Source organism: Acomys minous (assembly GCF_964271855.1).
Source record: "Acomys minous genome assembly, chromosome: 13".
Lineage (NCBI taxonomy): Eukaryota > Metazoa > Chordata > Mammalia > Rodentia > Muridae > Acomys > Acomys minous.
The window spans coordinates 83,279,948-83,299,857 of NC_140495.1; the positions used below are offsets into that span (position 1 = coordinate 83,279,948).

Here is a 19,910-nt window from a genome sequence, read left to right on the forward strand (position 1 = left end):
CTGAAAGTTTTTCAGTAATGACTCTGGCGCATACTGGAGGTTTTGACTTTTGAGTATTATAAAATTACGTTTCCCATCTGATGCCAGGGAGGCAGTGCTGCTTCTGTCACAGCCAGAATCCAAGCGAAATGGCTGCTGGCACTTCCACAGAGTCAGGAAGAGTTCATGTGGCACACGGGTGATGCCCTGCACACAAAGAAGCTGTGCTGTTCTTCCGGGTGGCTTTGTGTGGTGCTCAGCTGGCTGGGAAGATGCCCAGGAGACAAGATTTCCACCCCACACGTCGCCATGGCGAGAGCTTGCATGTTGGAAGACAAATCTTTTTCTTTCTTTTTTTTCCCCCCTGAACTGGTTCTTCTCTTAAAGGCCCATTGCTTTGAGTTTTGTGCTTCCTCACCTCTTGGTTGCTACAACACCATTTAATCCTGTGGTCTCTTACCAGCGGAGGGTTGATCCCTGGTGCTTGGGACCCGTGTGTAATACCTGTACCTCAAGGATGGCTTTCTGGACGTATTTGCCCTTGGTCACCTTTTGGAGATAATTGATCTGCTGGGGAGAAGTCAGAGAAGCTGAGAGCTGAGTTTTCTTTGGGGGCCCAAGAAGGTTATTATAACAGCTGTTTTTTTTTTTTAAATCACTCTCTTTGTGCATCAACACATGTAGGTGTGTGTCCTGCACCTTTTGTAGGAGTGAGAGTCGGGATGGTAAAGGAAAACCAAACCGTGATCACATTTTACCTCCTGCTGTCCAAATCTAATCTTTTGAGTTACTGGGTAATGATGCCAGCCAGCAGAGGTTTTGGAGGTGGTGGAATACTCCTTATTTACCCTGCCCAATATGGTAGCCACCTAAGCCGCATAAGACAATTAAGTTACTGGATTGTGGCTAACATGATGGAGAGTGTAATCCTTAATTTTATTTAATTTTAATAGATTAAAATGAAAATTTAAATAGCTACTCATGACTAATGGCCACTCTACTGGGCAGTGAAGCTCTGAATGAACCCTTCTGGTTTTATTTTCGTGGATGAATCTCCCACTCTGAGATACCATGTCTTAAATCACTGTCATTCTTTTGATAGGCAAATCTAATTGTCAGCTTGGAAGAAAGAAGCCTTATTAGTTTGTATAAATAAAGATGTGCTCTGTGGCTGCCTGCAAGGTAGCTTTGTTTCGCTGTTACGTTGATGCCCTGCCGTAGCACATGTGTCACACAGTCATTAAAGCAGTCTCCTAATGGGTGGTCCATGTATCTTATGGGTCCCTGGAATTTCTGCCTAGGTGGTACCTGCCAAACTCTACATTTTTATCCCCTTAGAATTTTTTTTTGTTCTTATTCCATTCACTCCAAAATATCATTACCATTGCAAACAAGGAAAATGTGTTTATCAGAAACTGCAAACTCCTTTAGGGCCTCATAGGATTAATCACGGTTATAAAGTTTTATTAAACACAATTTTTGTTTAATGACAAGCTCCGCCAGTCCTTCCCATTCCAAACCAATCCTGTCCTAAGGGTGAATTGCGCTTAGCAGATTGCTTTCAACAGACTCTTCAACACAATCCCTATTACTTTGTCATGCACAGAGATATTTTTCTTCCTGGATAATTTGAACTTCCTTAAAAATCACATCTGTTTCATACTTTATTTATTTGTAATTTAAATCCTTAAATTGAATCTTTCATTACTAACATCTGGGCTTGAAATGTAGCCCACTTGAAAAAAAATACAAATTTTATTTTATCTGTAGTTACCCCCCCCTTCACTCGGTAGCATTGGTACAAACACTCTTTGGCCAGAGGCAAAACAGCCGGGTATCTTAAAGCTGTGATGCTGTACCACGTGCGATGTGGCTCACTTGATTGTCCCTGAAGTGACTGGCAATTTGCCCAGAATTAGACTGAATGCACGTAATAAGCTGTAGAATTTCTACAATATTGACAATTAGATATCTCTATACAGCAGCAGCTGTGTATTGTTCTCATGGTATGGTCTCCTCAAAACACCTCCTAAAAAGAAAAAAGGGGGGGGGGGAACCTGGCAGAAGGTTGCAAGCAGAAGAAAGGTGATATACATTGTACGGAACATCTCAAATCCAGATTGATGGGGATATTTCTATTAGTGCAGTTTCTGCAATGGCAGTCATGACTGAACCAGTGCCTTAGGAAGGGAGTTTGTAACGCCACCTCTGTATCGGGTAACTGATATATATATATATATTTTAGCATATTTCAGAGGAAGCTACTTTTTGTCATTTCATTCATTGTGGAAGGCTGGAGCTGTATTGCCAGAGTTTCTGGGGCATTCCAAAGTGCAGAGAGCAAGAGGTTAGAACCCGGCAGATATGGGGAGCTGCTCTTACCCTTTTGAAATGGCTCCGGTCATTCAGAATAACTTTCACTATCCCCTGGGTCGGAATTAGCCCCGAGACATCACCTAGTTTTGATGAAAAAACAAAAAACAAAAACAAAAACAAAAACAAAAAAACAAAACAAAACCCTAGGCTTCTAATTAACCATTTTTGCTCTCCTAATACGCAGAGAGCCAGTGGAACGGACACAGACACATTTCTTTATACCGCACCAGTTTTTATAATATTTACCCCTAGCCCATTTGTTCCCTGACTGTAGAGAAGGAAGGAGTTACTGTGGGAGCCTCTCACTATCTCTAAGCCACTGTCCACAGCCCTGGGATTTGAATGCTATTTTGTGCCCCGTCTGAAGTGTGAGCAGCTATTCTTTGATCTCCTGCCCAGTGGCTCTGAGGAAGGATGTTCTCTAGAGCCAAACTCGGCAAACTTTGGGTTTGTTGTCTCTTTGAAATAGAAACGAGTATTTTAAAGAAAGCTGCGTGGGTTTTTTTTCCCTTTAACAAAAATATCAGTAAAACCTAGGGAACAGTAAGATGTCTTGTTTTCTCTCTAAAATCCTAATTTATCAAGTTAATTATCAACAGGATGTAGCTAGATTGCTGATGATGTTAGACTGGGCTGATTGAGCCACGAGACACTGTGGGGTTCTTTAAAGCTTAGCCTGGTGTTTGGGTAGCAAAATAGCATAGGCTTGTTTGTTTGGTTTTTGTTGTTTTGTTTTGTTTTCTGATCACAGATTACATTGTATCTGTCTTCTGGAAAACTCCAGGTTAATAAGAATGTGTTAACTTTTAGCCCAACACGTATGTTTACTTCTCCTGGATTTAGGCAAGAGAAGCTCTTTCTGACTAGCAAGCAGCTTTTTTGAAACTTGTAGCAGCTCCTCCTGCAAACCAGTTTAAAGACTCTCACCAGCCTCTTCTATCTTTACTTCTCTCCCTCTTTCTCCTCTTCCTGCCTCTTTTTATACTTTGACTGCTTTACTTCTCAGGGATCAATAGTTAATACTTTCTTGCTAGTGATCGCTTTTTGTGTTGAAATGCAGAATTTGATGGAGTTGGGGGCTCCTTCTAGGAATCAGAAATTCTGATTTGGGACCTCCAGTTTGGGTTCTGCCTGGGGGAACTAGATTTGTTTTGCATCCTTAGGTGTCCTTTGAGGACACCAGGGGAGGAGGGTACCGTGGATCCTGAAGCCCGGGCACTGAGGACGATTTCTCCCCTCAGGCGGGAGACAGGTTCTTTGTTGGGGTCCACTTCACCAGCTCCCTCCTGTACGTGCCTGCAGCTGAATCAGTGCCCAAAGAGGTCAAACCGGAATGTGAATCCCTGTGAAGTCAGACAGGGCTGAGACGGCATGAAATGGTATCACCAGCAGCACAACACTGGGTCCCTTCGGTGCCTGATGTACTCTAATAAAGGAGGTTAAAGAGCCACTACATTAATTGCCTCCTGTCCTAAGTCCCTTTTATAACCTGTGTTATCAGCATAAGTACAAGTGTGGTGTGGTAAGGGATATCATTATGAAACAGATTTCCTGGGAGAGGAATTAGCTGGCTCTGGTGGGCATCCCTGCTGTAATGAACACACTTCCGTGTTTATGAATACAGTTATGGATGCACTCTTAACAATTCTTCCGGGGGGGGGGGGGTGGGTGGGTGGGGGAGCGAGCCTTCATTGGCTCTCTCATACATAGCAGGGCATTTTTTTTTCCCTGCCTGGTTCTTGGAGGGTTAATTTGCAGTTTACTATTGAATAACATAAAATGAGCTGTAAATAATGTAATGATATGTATTGTTAAGCTACATACATTACACCAGGTGTTAGCACACACCCACTCCTCACTTTGATAGAATCCAGGGCAGTCTACAAACACAGATGTATTTTAACAAAAAGAGAGAGAGATAAAGACAGGGAGAACAAGAAAAAAAATTAAAGCATATGTAAGATAATTTAACCAAGACAGAGATCCAGGTAGAACTTGGCCTAGTTTTTTTTCCCTAAGAGTAGCCTCCCTGTGCTGGGTGAAATACAACAGCGTTTTGGCTTGTTTTTGGAACACGCATGAGCCAAACACGTGGGAAACACCTTGACAGGCCTTTTGTATAACTACAAGGAAACTGATAATCCTAAATAAATTACACAGGGAAAAATATGAATCCTTGAATACTAGTAATTATAATGGTTATTTTTCACTTTTTTAGCACCTGCAAATGATGTGTATAAAACAAAGCTTCCAAAAGCACTAATTAACTTTTTATTTTTTCCATTTACTGACTTTAACCAGTTTGCATTAATTGGCAATTTATATCTATATATTTTTACCAAATATTTCTACTACTTTTGAGTGGTTGGAAATCACACATGATTGAAATGATTCTCACTGAGTTTGTTTTCAATTTTCATCAGACACTTACTCCAAATTTCCCCAGCCTGCCCTACTCCATGGTGGGGGTGTGGTACGCAGTAGAAATGTAGTGGTAGATCTTCGGCCGGGATGAGCCGCTCTGGCTTCCACGGTACAGTGACATGGCTTCTAATAGTGCCAGTCAGAATTCCTAGCTGCTCCTACCAAATGTGCAGAGGCTGTGTTTGGAAGGCCTCCAGGCTCAGCTTTCTGACAGATTTCTCTGGGCTATTCATGACACAAGATTAGTTTTCCTAGCAGGAAGATGATGCTTTTTTTTCTACTTAGGGCTCAGGGCAAGTCAGACCCGGATGAAGCAAGATTCCATGGGGTTTAAAAATGGACACCAAATTTATAATCCTCTGATCTGCAAGCCCGATTAGTCTGGAATGACTGCTTGGTGACAATTTGGATGGTGACTGGGTTGGGTGCGTTAAGATTATTTGGGAACTAACCTTTGACCTGGGTAGGAGAAAGCGGGCATGGTTTGCTTCTGGATGTCTCAGGCAAGAGGAAGGAGCCCAGCACTCCCCCACCCCCACCCTACGATAAACCCTACCCCTGCTTCTGTCTTACTTTCCTGCCCCCATTTTATTTAGCTTTGGAGGAACAATCAATTTCTCATACCAGTTACACAGAAGTCCGTGTAGTAGAGATGTGGCCCATCAAAACACCTTAATGTTCTACAGAGAAATAAAAAATAGCTTGCTGTCTAAGTGACCCGAGGAAGGATGGAAAGTCTCAAGTAGGAGGGATCAGACTATGTGGGTGTCCGTGGGCAGTCACTCTTTAAAGAAAGAACACATCTTGCAGATTCCAGTAGAAGTGGAAGCTGCGTTGGCAAGTTCTGGCTGGTGGTGAGAACCTCTTGGACCAGCGGGTCCCCTTCTCTTTAGGGCACAATGGGTCTAGGCCAGAGTGAACGCTGCCTGAAAGTAAGACAAGGGCCTCTCAGGATGCAGCGGCAAGATGGCTGCCGCAGCCATCTGTAGGCCATCAAAGGCTGCTGCCTGATGGCGCTTGGGCTGCCAAAGCTTCTAAAGGGTTTGGCGCCTGACTGGAAATCGGATGCAAACTGTCCATCTGCCGCACGGGCACTGGTGACAGCTGATTCTTTTGCAGTCTGCAAGATGCACCCAACCCAAGCCAATCGGTTCCATCCTGATTGTACAAGGATTGTCCGACCTGTTTTATCAGCCAGGACACAGGAGTGTGTGGGTTTTTATTCTACTCAGTACGTGACACTATAAACACTACTGCTGGGGACGAACTGAGAAACCAGAGGGAACACACTGCTGCTTCTGCGGAGAAAGCATATTGGCAATGTTCAAAGCATATTGGGGCATAACAGTAGCCGAGAAACCCCAATATGGACTGGGACAGCTGACCAGATGTCTTGACTGACATTTGTAACACGTTTCAAGGGGACCCCTACAGGACATAAAAACTAACTATACATCTGTGTGCCTCTTTCTGTTGTGCCCCCACGTCCCCCCAGGCTTCAGCTAAGAGTGGTTCATAGACACTTGGATCCCAGCTAACAGCTCCAGCAACAAAGAAAAACATGGCCATGTATACACTAAAGCTTGCCATGCATAGACCTAAGCCTGCGTACCAACCATGAAATGCCCCGGTCTGTACTGAGTGAAGAACTAGGGACAGCCCAGCCAAGGTGTGAAGACATCTCTCTTGTAAGCCACCCTCTTGAGGATAGAGAGAGAGAGCTGAAATGGAAAACGACATCCTCTACTGCCCAATGAAGCAGCTTTCCTGGAACACACCCCAGCGATCCAGTGTCTCCTGATAAATTCAACACTGCTTTGGGTTGAGTTGGTTGGGCCTTCAGCCACTACAAGGACAGGTAGCCTTCTTGAAGGGACAGGTTCAAACTGTAAGGAAGAAGGACACACTTGTAATTCCAATTATATTTGTATTATTTTTAATTAATTAGTTATTATTTTTAGAGGAGACGTGTATATGCACGTGTTGAGATGAGGTGTGTGTGTGTGTCTGTGTGTGTGTGCGCGTGTGTGTGTGTGCGTGTGTGTCTGTGTGTGTGTGTCTGTGTGTGTGTGTGTGTGTCTCTGTGTGTGTATAAGTCAGAGGAAAATTTCCAGAAGTTTTGTCTTCTGCTATGTATGTTCTATGGATCAAACTCAGGTTGTCAGACTTCATAGTAAGCACCTTTGTCCACTGAACCATCTTGTAGGCTATTATTCTAATTTTTAAATTACAGACTCCCTGGCATAGGGGACTGAGGTGGGCTATTATAAAATCATAAAAAATTATCAAATCATAAAAAATGACTGTGTTCTCCTTCTTGGCAACAGTGTATTTAATCAGAAGTGATTCTCACTTAAGAGTTTCTGTTTCCAAAAATTATTTTATTAATTTACAATTGGCTATGGGTCATTCCCAATCCCCATCTTGAACGGTAGAAGTGTACTATGGATTGACGGGACTCTCTTTTCCTGGACGGCAAATTAGACATATATCTTGTCTCTGAGTGTCTTTGTTGGGCTAGCTTTCTGAACAGATGCATCTAATCATAAGAGAACACTGTATTTGGCCTGCAGATTGACTGGGGCTTAGTTCGAGATTTGTAAGTTGGGTAGCTCAGAATTTTCTTTTCTTTATTGTCCAGCATCTCGGTGCATAAGAAATAGGCTTCTACGTTCAAGTACATTAGGGGCAGGAGGAGCTAGCCGTCATCTTAGGGGCAGGTGGGACTTTGTATTGTGTCAGCGGAAGTTGTGCTATGTCCAGAGCAACAGCAGCTGGGACATAGCAGGTATGGCCATGACGGGACCCAGGTTTCTGGATTCTCAGACCGGTGTGCGACTTCTATGCAAAACCAGGTGAACTGGACAGCAAATATAGTAAAGCACACTTAGGTGCCCAGGTCATGTATCCCCCGATTAAAAGAGAAATGGAAATGGAATGCTCCTGGATCGATGTAGAATTTGGATAAAATACCCTTGCGATCTTGCCTTGACCAGGAAGAGCCTGAGCCAAATGAAAAGATGTCCTAGACTCGTAAGAGCACTTCAAAGAGTGTTTTATACAGACACAGGGAGGGGGTGGGTGGGTGGGTGTGGGGACTCTGAGTGGTGCTGAATCCTGAGAGGGTATACATTGTATCCTGGTGGTGGTCTTCTGAAAGCCAAAGCAGGAGCAGACCTTGAATGCAAGCGCATTCTCCCTTCCCTCTCCCTCCCTCTCCCTCCCCTCCCTCTCCCCTCCCCCTCCCCTCCCCCTCCCTCTCCCTTCCCCTCCCCCTCCCCCTCCCCTCCCTTCCCCCTCCCATTCCCAGTCACCCTAGACAGAGACCTATGTTGCCAAGGGGAGCCTGGGCTGGTTCATACGTAACATCTACGACAAGAGCTTAGGCGCTGGCACAGGTGACTCTGTCCCACAGATGGTTAAACACAATCCCAGGTGCATGATAAATAAAAGCCCCACAGACGCAGCACCATTAAATTTTGTTTTGTAAATGAGAGTCTCTCTTTGTTCCATCCTTCTGGTAGAAACAACTTTCATGTTGGTGGGTGAGAAGCAATGCTGAAGAATCCAGCCTTGCCAGGCCCAGGTGTAGGTTGTGGAGGCCAATGCAAGGCCCGGGCTCTTGGGTTTCTTCTGGCTGGCTCGAGATCCATTTTGTTTTCTCATTGATTTCTGAAGCTACTTGGATGTTCTGCAACCCTTTGCCTTAAGGACCATGTGAGGTTGTGTGGCAGCTTTGATTTCACAGACTAGATGCCTCTACGACGCTTATGCATTGGTTTATTTAGCCTGCTTAGGTGATCTGTGGAAAAACTGTAACTGTGCTGAAGTCACGATGTGAAAAAAAAATCATGAATGGACAATGTAACAACGAAGATGAGGTGCTTTAGCTCAGTGTGGTTGGTTGGATTTATTTAAATACTGTTGTTCTTTCTGATAGCTTGTAGACAGATTTTGACTTTTTTTGTTGTTGTTTGTTTGTTTTTTAAGTTAAATGAATAGAGGATTGTTTAAAACCCCTCTGTTGTACCTGGCTCACCCCTCACTATTCTGCAACAGCTTGATGGCTTTTCTAAAGATCATGTGAAATGACTGTTAAGATTCATTTTATTTTCATTTGTGTGTCTAAGTGTGTGTCAGTGTGGTGGTATACTGACTATATGTGTATACCCCAGGATGCCAGAAGACTGTGTCAGATCCCTTAGACCCAGAGTTTCATGGCGGTTTGAGTCAGTTCCCACTGGAATAATGTGGTCTCCTGGAAACTAACCCTCTGGAAGAACAGCAAATGCTCTAACCTTTGTTCGGCTCCCAGAAACAGCTGCTTTTGTTGTTATATTGATGGACTTTTTTTTTTTTTGATAGGGCAGATCTGGCTCCTACCTGTAGAATATCTGGTTTGTAGAAATAGCCTATTAATTGTCTTAGAAAAGAGCATGAAGACAGATTGAGAAATTGCTAGAAGGGGAAGGCGCAGCTTGGACGCTCCCTCCCTGCTTCCCTTAGCACCTGAGCACGTCTCTGCACAAATCTGCCTGGACCTGACATTTGTCTGTTTTCTGGGTTTCTTTAGATCCATGATGATAAACCGCTGGCTAGAAAGTAAAGACTTAGGCCAACCATCCAGGTGCTTTCACTGGATGCTCCAGGCGTTTCAGCAAACATTTACTGAGTGGTTCTCACGAGCAAGGCTGAATGCAGCGAGCACGGAGGGGCACAGGTGAGTAAGATTAATTTTTCTGTTCTTATGAAGTTTGTGGCAGAGTCAGGCTTGGTGCAGAATTCAGTGGCAGTATAACTGGTCTGGGAAGTTTTAAAAATCTTGATGGGTGCAGTTGGAGGAACAGCACGAACACCATGGTTTTACAGGCTATAGTCATGAACCAGAGAGTGGCCCATTTCCTTTGTCTACCATAAAATAAATAAATACATTTTTTAAAAAGTGGAAGATTCTAAGTCCTAGCAAGACAATACAATGTCACCTGGTAGTTCTGGTGCTGGCTCAGTGTTCAGATTCGCTCTGACGAAGAAAGCCTTGTGGTTAGGGGCATTGTCATTAGTCACTCATAACCAGGGTCTTTCGAACATATAAAGAGCTGTCAATCATTCTTTCAGGGCAGAAACAGAGAATAGTCATATCCAAAGCAAATGAGACATATGGTCAGTCTAGTTATTGATGGATAGACCTCAGGATAAAACTTCCAGAGTATATCTGTGGGATGGACAGGGACCCTGAGCTTACCTGGAGTTATGCTTTGTACCAAAGCACATCCCCTTTAAAGGTGTGCTGCCCATGTTTACCATACTTGGCTCAGAGAGGACTTCAGAGCCGCCTTCCCACTACTTCCGTGTCAAGCTGAGGTTAGGCAATGATTGGAGTAACTGGACTAGTTGGGTCTTCAAAGTGAGATGCTCAGGGCTCATATTCTGCTTCCTACAAGAGAATGTGAGGAGAAAAGTCCTAAGTTTTCCAGAGAGCATATGAAGAGATGTTGGAGGAAGCGCTTTTTCATTTTTTCTTCAGTTTTAAAAATTAGAACTGAAATACGTTATTAACAACATTTCCCCTAGTCTGCAAACCCTACAGAAGTAGTTTTTAAATTAGCATGATTTCTTTTTTTTTTATTTGAGCATTTTATTTCTCTGATGAATTTCATTGAATTTAGCAAAAATATGCTGTTTGGTATATGGTAAGAACTGAATAAATGTTAAGTAAGTGAATAAATAAGTAAATTTGGTTAAGACAGATAAAAATCAGTCGTCCTTTTCCTTTACTACTTAGAATCCCTTTAAGAAATCATCCCCTAACAAAAATACCAGTTTGTATTTATGGGTCATCATTAATTGCGAGGCTACATCACTGTGTTTGGTGTTTGCGCACATGGTTAACTGTCTGCAAAAGCCTAGGAGGCCACCAGAGCACAGCGTGTAAAATTCATCCTCTCCTACATTTCTTTAGAAATTCTAGCCCAAGCTTGTGTTTCATAACCTGTGTGTTCTGTGCTGGTAAATTCATCTTACTGTCATCTTCTCAGCTTTCACAGGACAACAGCAATAACAACAAAAAAATGTCTTTACTTATGGTACCTAGCAGAATCTGTTATCTGAATTCAACAACATGCTGTTTAGCTTAAAACAATGATGAGCAGGAAATAGAATCCTCATTTGGGTACATTTTATAAATAAAGGTTCCAAGAAGGGACTTAGGATGTTTGACTCACATTTTTAACCCACCTTTAAAAAAAATAGTACAAAGTACAGATGCTTAGTCTATAAAAATTATACTATTAATTTGATACTACTTATTGGAAACTGTGGCTTCATAAAGCCATCTGCCTTTCCATTGCATTTAAGATAAAACAAGGAAAGATGCAAAGAATTGGTCTATAAAATCTCAGAGAACAAAAGTAAAGAGGAGACAGGGGCCACATTTGGGAGAAATTCGGAATAATTAGCAAATTGTGGCTACCATACACTGTTAACATTTTATGATTTGACCCAAACAAAATTAATAGTTCACTCTGGTTTGGGGAAGACTTGGGGCCAGAAGTGTCTTTCTGAATGACATAACAATAAGAGCATCAGAAGTTAACCTTAAATGGATTTAGGCTTCTCAGGTAGATGAGAGCCGCCCTTGCTACATTCCTCCATCTACTGGGAGTGGTTTATGACACAGGTGTGTGTTATCTCACTGGATTGAGATGCCAGGAAAACCTAAGAATAACATGCTTCCTGGAAATTGCAGTAGCGTAGACCATTAATAAGTGAGGCCTACAGAGTTCAAGTGGGAGCAGAGAGTGATGCCTATGTGTGAATGGTGGAGTGGGGGGGGGGAAGGGGGCAGAGGTGGGGGAGGTGGGGGGAGGGGGAGGGGGGAGGGAGGCTGGTCATCACTGCCACCTGTGTGTGAGAATGCAGAAAGACAAATTTGAAAAGGGCCTTGAGCATCTTCTCAGACAGTGCTGAGTAAGTGGCCCACCAAAAAGGACAGGGGAGCCACTGTAGAACTTCACGTCCAGGGGAGCTCTTGCGCTTACTCACACTCACTCCAGGCCCCGCATAAGCAGGTTCTGCGAGCCCAGGAGACTTGCTGGGTGGCACACAGCTCATCCACAGTGGAGCTAAGACTAATCCCAGGGTCCTGGTTTTTTTTTTTTATCAGGGTGCTCTGTTGCACCCCACAGAAATCACGAAACGCTGCACCAACGCTGCTCGCAAATGAGTGGTGAGCTGGCAGCTGATGGATAAATTCGGCTGGAGCAAGTAATTAAGCAGAGTAACTGTAAAGCTGCAAAAATAATGTGTGAAAATTTACTTTATCTTTGGTCTGGGTTTTGGGAAAAGAGATTTCTAGTTGGTCAGACTTAAAATTACTGTGATACTTTGTAAAGAGTTGTTTTTGGAGAGCCATAAAATAAGGCTCCAGAAGTAGAACTCACCCTTACTGTAAATATCTGGTGGCGGGTGGCTCAAAATAATTAGGCAACAAAATAAGTTCCTTAAAAGTGCAAGGAACGAAGTCATTGGGGCCACAATCCAAGCTGTTTCTTTTCCATACTTAGGGATTTTCCTGTTTTTGTTTTTGTTTTTTTTTTTCACATCAGACCTGAAACACAAAGACAACAGATCATTAAAAATTAAACCCAGGTGCATTCAGAAGCCACCCCTGGTTTGTAGAGCCAACGGGAGGCGCTGCACTGCAGCCTTCCAGCTGTGCTCCAAGTTAATGAGGGGTTTTCAATTTGGCCAGTCACCTGGTTTGCCCTTTGCCCTCTCTGGTGCCTCCACTGGTCTCCTCATGCCCCATACTAGAAATTCAGTCTTCCCTTTCAAGTGTATTTGCAATTCCAATGGTCTTGCAGGGCACTGACATGGCCTGGTCACCGGGTAACCATGACTTGCAGGTCTGCAGTGCAGCTGTGATGAGCTCTGGTGGAAATCGCAATACACAAGATTGACCAAGTGACAGGTAGAAATAGCAAGAAAATTAAAGACTACGTATCCTGTGGCTTGGAGTGTTCTGATAAGGGTGATGTGAGGAGAGATGCTTCCCTTCACTCCCCAAGACGATAGTGTCGCTGTCACGCCTTACCCCTTTGTTATTGTAAGTACTCAGCATCTTTTCTATCTGCCACACTTGGTGACACTGCAAAAACATGGCTCATAAAAACTGAACTTCTAATTGTAGTGAGAAATAAGTTCATTTAATTACTCTTGGGTGGTGGAAAAGATAGGTTTTGTTTTTTTGGTTTTTTTTTTTTTTCCTCCTGAAGTCTCCCTCCTAATCGCAATTCAACACCCTTTTCCCCAGCAATGCTGTGTATGAACTTCATGCTGCTAGACAAATAAATTCTTTGGAAAAATGCACATTTTTATTTGGAAATAATGCCATCTCTTTGTTAGATTTGCAGCAATCCTATTTTGCCTCTACTGTTTTTAAGTCGAAAATGAAAAATTATATAGAAGATGCTTGTGCACGGCATTGTGCAGAATGCTATGTAGGTCAGCATGCTGCAAGTCCGCAGATAAGGGACGGGGAACAAGTGTTCTATGTACTTACAAGCAAATATCAGTCATAATAGAGGGAGACAGATCTACAAGAGCGTTTTGGCTTCGGAAATGTTTCTTGTCATTAGCATTTTAAAAAAGCTGTGAGATTCAGGCCTATCAGCACCGATTCACAGCAAACCCTGGCTTGCGCAGGTTGTTATCTGTTTCGCACAGAGGTACAGCTGGTTAGCAAATGGATTTGCAGATTTTTTTTTTTTTTTTTGCAGGGATGAGTAAAAAGGCAAAGAATCAGGTACTTACAACCCATTCAAAATGTAACAATTTTGTTTGTGTTATAAACCAAACCTTCTGTTTTTGCAAACTGCATTATTTTTAGAAACAGAACCAAGGGAAAAAAACCCAGCTGATTTTAAAAAAATCTTTATTCATATTCCAATATCCCTAAGGCTTCTAATATCCATGAAGTAATACAGCAAAGGAGCAGTCAGAACAGCGGACTCTGGCGATTCAGTTTATGGCACTGGCTTATTGTGTTAGCGGTGGAGTCAAAAGGGAGGATCTAATATTTGTTCATTTTTATTCCTCTTTTTATTCTGAGATTTAAAAAAAGGGAGAAAGGGTACCAGGTAAAAAAGCATGAGGGAGAATATTTGAGTATTCATCTGGAAGGTTAAGGTTTTATATCTATATTTAATATTTGTGACACAAAGAACACAGTATATTGTCTGAAGCTTACTATATGGTATATATGTATATATGTGTATATAACTATATATATATGGAATATATATTTGATTACCTTCTTTGGGGGAAAATGTTTTTTGTTGTTTTCATTTTTGTTTTTTTTTTTTTTTTTAACTGAGAAGAGAAAAATAGGCATTAAGGAATTTCTGTCTCTGGTGTCTGTCTAGAGCTATTTTAAACCCTTGCCTTTTATTAAGAGTTTCCCAAATGAAGCGATGCTGACAGACCCCATTACGTGCGAGCATATAGTGCTATGCCAGGTACTTTCTCTGAGACAGTAAGTTGTGATGGGTGTCAGATTGGGCATGCCCAAAAGCATTGCCCCCCACGTCAAGCCTAGTGGGTGAATTACCATGAGTGATTAGGCATGCAATCAAGCAATCTACAGAGCTCCTAATGTCACAGTTACTGTTCACAGACAGCATTGCTTACATTAGGTCCCTTTCTCGTACTGTTTGCTTCATTAATAGGGAGGTGGTGGGATCTTGTGCAGCGAGGCAGGATAAGCCAAATCCTTTGTCAACATCTAAGACTTAGATCAACGATTGGAATAAAGCGAGGGTGCATAGTGGGAGGATGATGAGAGAGTAAACAGAAATTAAAGAAGGGATTGGATGTTCTGGAAACATTTGATAAATGAAACTCTCTGTTGAAGTACAACACTGAATATTCTTTGATTACAGTGCTTTATTGGGAAATAGACAATCAGCCATTTCATTTTTAAATCAAGTTTTCCTGAGTTAGTTTATTCCTCTATCTGGGAAGCAGTTGAGTGCCTGCCTGTTCCCTGGCCAATGGTCACCATTTGTAATCTTCGTTGTTTGGCCAAGAGTTTGGGCTGCTCTCTCAGGGAAGCCTCCGGTAGAGCTGTTCTCCAGCTGGCTTCTTTGTAATCCTATACATTTATATTTTATGCATCCAAATACATTATTCTGAAAAGGGCTCCTTGGGCTTGCCTCATGAGGGGTTGCTGGCCTGAAAAGAGATAAAGAGGTAGGCAGTGTGTTGATAGCCCTGGGGAACGAGCAAAGCAAAGCAAGCCCTTGAGAGAGGTACTCTTTCAGAGACACTCCCACCCAGGGCATAACCCCACCCAGGGCTGGCACCAGGTTTTTTGTTTTTACTCCTTTCTGCTAGGGAGAGCTGTCTTAAGCGCAGAGTATCCAGCCACTGTGGGACTGTAAGCAAAAGGTACCAAACAGGGTGGGTTCAGGGAGGCAGCAGTAAGACCCAAATGCTCTGCATCCCAGCACTGCCTTCTCCTGGGGTGCTCCCTCCCTTCTCCCCCCTCCCTTTGCTTCCCCCTCTCTCTGTTCTTTAGTTTGAGTGATCCTTAGTTATGTCTTATTTTACCTTTCATCACTTTAAACCATATTAAAAAGTAACTTTAGCTGACATATAAAAACATATGTTTTTTTCCTATTAACGAGGTGTCATATGATGGCTTGATCCATTTACACTGGGTTCTGCTTAAATCAGGTCCAACACATTTATCTTCCCAAATATTATCATTTCATCCTGGAGAAAACTTTCTAAATTCTTTCCTCCAGATTATTAAAATATTCAGCACATTTGTATTACGTATGGTCCCAGTACTGTATCCTGAACTTCCTGCCTGCGTCCATCTATGGCTAGTATACACTAACCAGCCTTCCCCATCACTTCCGTCTCTTTTTGTTCCTAGATTCTGGTAACTCCATTCTACTCTCAGCCTCCAAGACACTGACTTTGTTGACTCCTCAGATCTGTGGTATACTCTTTGGGCACCTGACAATTTCTTTTTTTTATTTTAAATTTTATTTTATTAATTTATTCATATTGCATCTCAATGGTTATCTCCTCCCTTGTATCCTCCCATTCCTCCCTCCCTCCCATTTTCCTTTTACTCCCCTCCCCTATGACTGTGACTGAGGAGGACCTCCTCCCCCTGCATATGTTCATAGGGTATCAAGTCTCTTCTTGGTAGCCTGCTATCCTTCCTCTGAGTGCCACCAGGTCTCCCCATCCAGGGGATGTGGTCAAATATGGAGCACCAGAGTTTGTGTGAAAGTCAGTCCCCACTCTCCACTCAACTGTGGAGAATGTCCTGTCCATTGGCTAGATCTGGGTAGGGGTTTGAAGTTTACAGCCTGGCCTGTATTGTCCTTGGCGGGAGCCATAGTTTGAGCGGGACCCCTCTGACAATTTCACCTAATGTATTGATCTCTGGTTCTATCCATGCTGTTGCAAATGGCAGGCTTCTGTTCTTGTTAGGGTTAAAGAGTATTTTGTTGTGTATGGGTATCAATTTTTTTAAATCTGTTCATCAGCTGATGTTATTTCCCTTTCTTTTAAATACTGTTGAAATAAGTACAGGTTCAGCTTTTAAAAATCATATCAATGTCTTCTCTTTTGTATATGTACCCAATGGGATTACTGATCATAAAGCAGTTCTGTTCTTGACTTTTTAAGGACCTCCCCATATGGTTCTCTCTAATACCTATGCCAATTTATGCTTCCACTAACATTGTGCATGGGTGCCCTTTTCTCTGCACGCTAGCCAGTTCTTGTCATCTTTTTCTTTTTGGTAATAGCCATTCTAACAGCTGTGAGGTAATATCTCATTAAGGTTTTAATTTGCATCTCCCTTGCGGTTGGTGATACTAAGTATATATTTCAAGCACTGCTTGGTCATTTGTATGACTTCTCTTGATAAAAGGGTCTCCTTGGCCTGGCAAGGTTCCATTGTGGTGAAAGGCTCTTTGCTGCTAAGCCTGGGGGCAGGAGTTCAATCCTCAAACTCCATATGATGCAAAGAAAGAACTGACTCAAGCATGTGTCCTCTGTCTTCCTCATATGACACACAGTGGCACTTACCCCCGCCCCATACACACCTCCCCCAAATGTTAAAGCATTAACGGAAGTGTTTACTTCTGTGAATTTATTGCTTACGTATGTGGATGATTTGAGTGTTTATTTACTTGCTGTTGTCTTTGCACCTCTGGAATGTTTTATATATATATTTTGAAATTAACCTTTGCTGAATATATACTTTTTCCCATTCTATAGGTTGTCCATCTGATTTGTTTATTCTTTCCTTTGCCATTCAGAAGCATTTTTGCTTGGTGTAATTCCATTTGACTATTTCTGCTTTCGTTTCCCGTGTTTAAAAAAAAAAGTCTTTGCCGCTTCCAATGTACTGATGTCCCCTCTGTCCCCTCCCTGCATTTTCTTCAAGCGCTTTCATGGACTTAAGTATTTTTATTTATTTATTTATTTATTTTATTAATTTATTCTTGTTACATCTTAATGGTTATCCCATCCCTTGTATCCTCCCATTCTTCCCTCCCTCCCATTTTCCCCTTACTCCCCTCCCCTATAACTGTTCCTTAGGAGGATTTCCTCCCCCTGTATATGCTCATAGGGTATCAAGTCTCTTCTCGGTAACCTGCTGTCCTTCCTCTGAGTGCCACCAGGTCTCCCCCTCCAGGGGACATGCATGAACTTAAGTATTACACTTAGGTCTTTGATAGATGAATTTTTGTAACTGTTGAGAGGTATTGGCTTAGCTTCATTCTTCTGTATTCGATATTCCTATATTCAGTATTCCTATGTATCGGAAAAGACTGTTCTTTCTCCACTTCAGGCTAATTTAATGCCTTTTGTAAAACACTGGCTATAGATGTGTACATTTACCTTAACCTCTTAACTTTGTTCTGTTGGTTTATGTGTCTGCCTGTGATAATTATGTCACATTGTTTGACCACTATGGAAATCAGGTGGTGCAATGCTTCTCTTTTTCTTTCTTTCTATCTCAAGGAAAAACCAACTTGATGGTGTTGACTGTTCAGGATTCTCTCTCTCTCTCTCTCTCTCTCTCTCTCTCTCTCTCTCTGTGTGTGTGTTTTCTAGTTGTGTGAATTGATCTTACTATTATGATAGGGTTTTCATTGAATCCGTAGGTTGCTTTGAGTGATATAGGTATTTAAAAAATATTCACTCTTTTATTTCATGAAGAGTTTTGTGATATCCATGAGCTAATTTTCATTCCTAATTTTTAAAAAAAATTTTAGTTTCTTATAACTATTTATACTTCTGTGATTTCTAATAACTGGTTGTTTGCATACAGCAATGTAATTTTTGTGTTAGTTTTATATCTTACAACCTTTCTGAATGTAGTTAATAGTTCTTATAGCTTTTTAAGATGCCACATGATAAACAATTAGAGAAGAACAATTTCTCATTTAAAATACAGGAATCTGTATCATTTTTCCAAAATCAGTATGTAAACTGTAAAAACTTATGAGATTTGATTTACCAGATATAAGATGACTAATAAAATAGATGGTAGTTAAACATATTTTTAATCAATGTAAGTACATGGAAAGCTATACACAGTACCTCTACTTTCTAAAATAAGAAATTTATCCGTCTTAGAAAACTGCAAGTGAGCAGATGTACACACTGCTAGCTGGTGCTGACAGCTGAGGCCAGGCCAGTCCTCCCAGGCCTTGCATAGTAGTTGTCTTTATGTGCACTCACATGTTTAAATGTTAAGAAAAAGTTATGTAAACATTCGAGTACTACCATGCCTAGAGGGCTGAGCTTCCTTCCCTACTGAGCTACCAAATATGCTAACACATTTCAGATGTAACTGTGTATTTTCTTCTGCAAGATCAACAGCAGAGAAGGGGTCTTTGAAATGCGGGATTTTCCTTTGAAGGGACTCATGAAAATTTAGGTATGCTCTTTTGGAAAAATGCAAAAACACTCCAACATTTTACTCTTGCAGACAAAGCATTTAGACAAATTAATATTTATTTTATTTTACGTGTATGAACGTTCTGTCCGTCTGTAGGTCTGTCCACCACTTGTGTATCTAGGACCCACAGAAGCTGGAGGATGACACTGGACTCTCTAGAAGTGGAGTTTGGATGTCTGTGAGCCCTTGTGTGGGTGCTGGGAATTGAACTGGGGTCCTCAGCAAGAGCAACAATTACTCTTAACATGAAGTCACCTTTCCATTCCTATGAAGCCATTGCTTTAATTAGGACTTAAAGGCTGTGAAGCCATGGAGGTAATTGATTCAATTATAGCACTTTCACTTAAATAATTGTTACCACTGAATCTTGTGCTAGGTCTTCATAGCTGTGACATAGTTAAATTCCATAATACTTTCTTGATGGCTACCCAAGCTGAAAGTCAGATTTATCTACTGTAAGATGACCCATCCATAGACTGTATCTTACCTGATTTAGTAAGTACATTGTAATTTGGGGACTTGCTCTGCAATCCCTCCTTATGTTGATTCTGGTACCTGTAGTTTCAGGCTAGTCGTGGTGTAAGTGCTGCCCCCTGCTGGTGAGGAGGTATACAGCACAGAGATAAAACCTAATTCTGTTTTAATTTTTTACACTCATTATTCTTCTTAGGCTTAATTTTTTTTATTTATTTTTATTTCCAGGATTGCAAAGTCAAAGCCGGTAACAAGATTCATTCTCTGAAGCTCAGTGTCCATTTTTGTCCTTCCATTCTCCTGTCTCATTTGGCGTATTAAGGGAAAGTTCAAAATTTGTTGTTCCTTTCAAAACTCTAACCTATACAGATTTCACTTAATGTCTCCTCTTTTTGCACATTGGTGTTACAGTTGGTAAAAAATAGTAAAGCTTTATAAAGTACATACAATAAGCCATGGATGTTTGTAGCTTGCTTTTTTTTTTTTCTTTAGCAATACCAATTTGGAAATAATTGTGTGACAGCATTTAGACCTATTTATTATTATTGCTCAATCCTTTGTACAGATTAATTGTTTTGAACAGCGTACCTCTGCCCCCAGTAGTGTGTTGTGGGGGAAGGGGGCTTGTTTTCCAACCTCGCTTCATGGAGCCCTGCCACGC

General features: G+C 41.8%; 1 long non-coding RNA gene across 1 annotated transcript in view; it reads left to right on the forward strand.

Moving 5' to 3' along the window:
* Positions 1-19,910, forward strand: part of LOC311580570 — a 100,188-nt gene that overhangs the window by 31,209 nt on the left and 49,069 nt on the right. The window contains exon 5 of the long non-coding RNA XR_014773512.1: positions 9,353-9,499. This is a non-coding gene — a long non-coding RNA (uncharacterized lncRNA). The remainder of the gene's footprint in view (positions 1-9,352; positions 9,500-19,910) is intronic.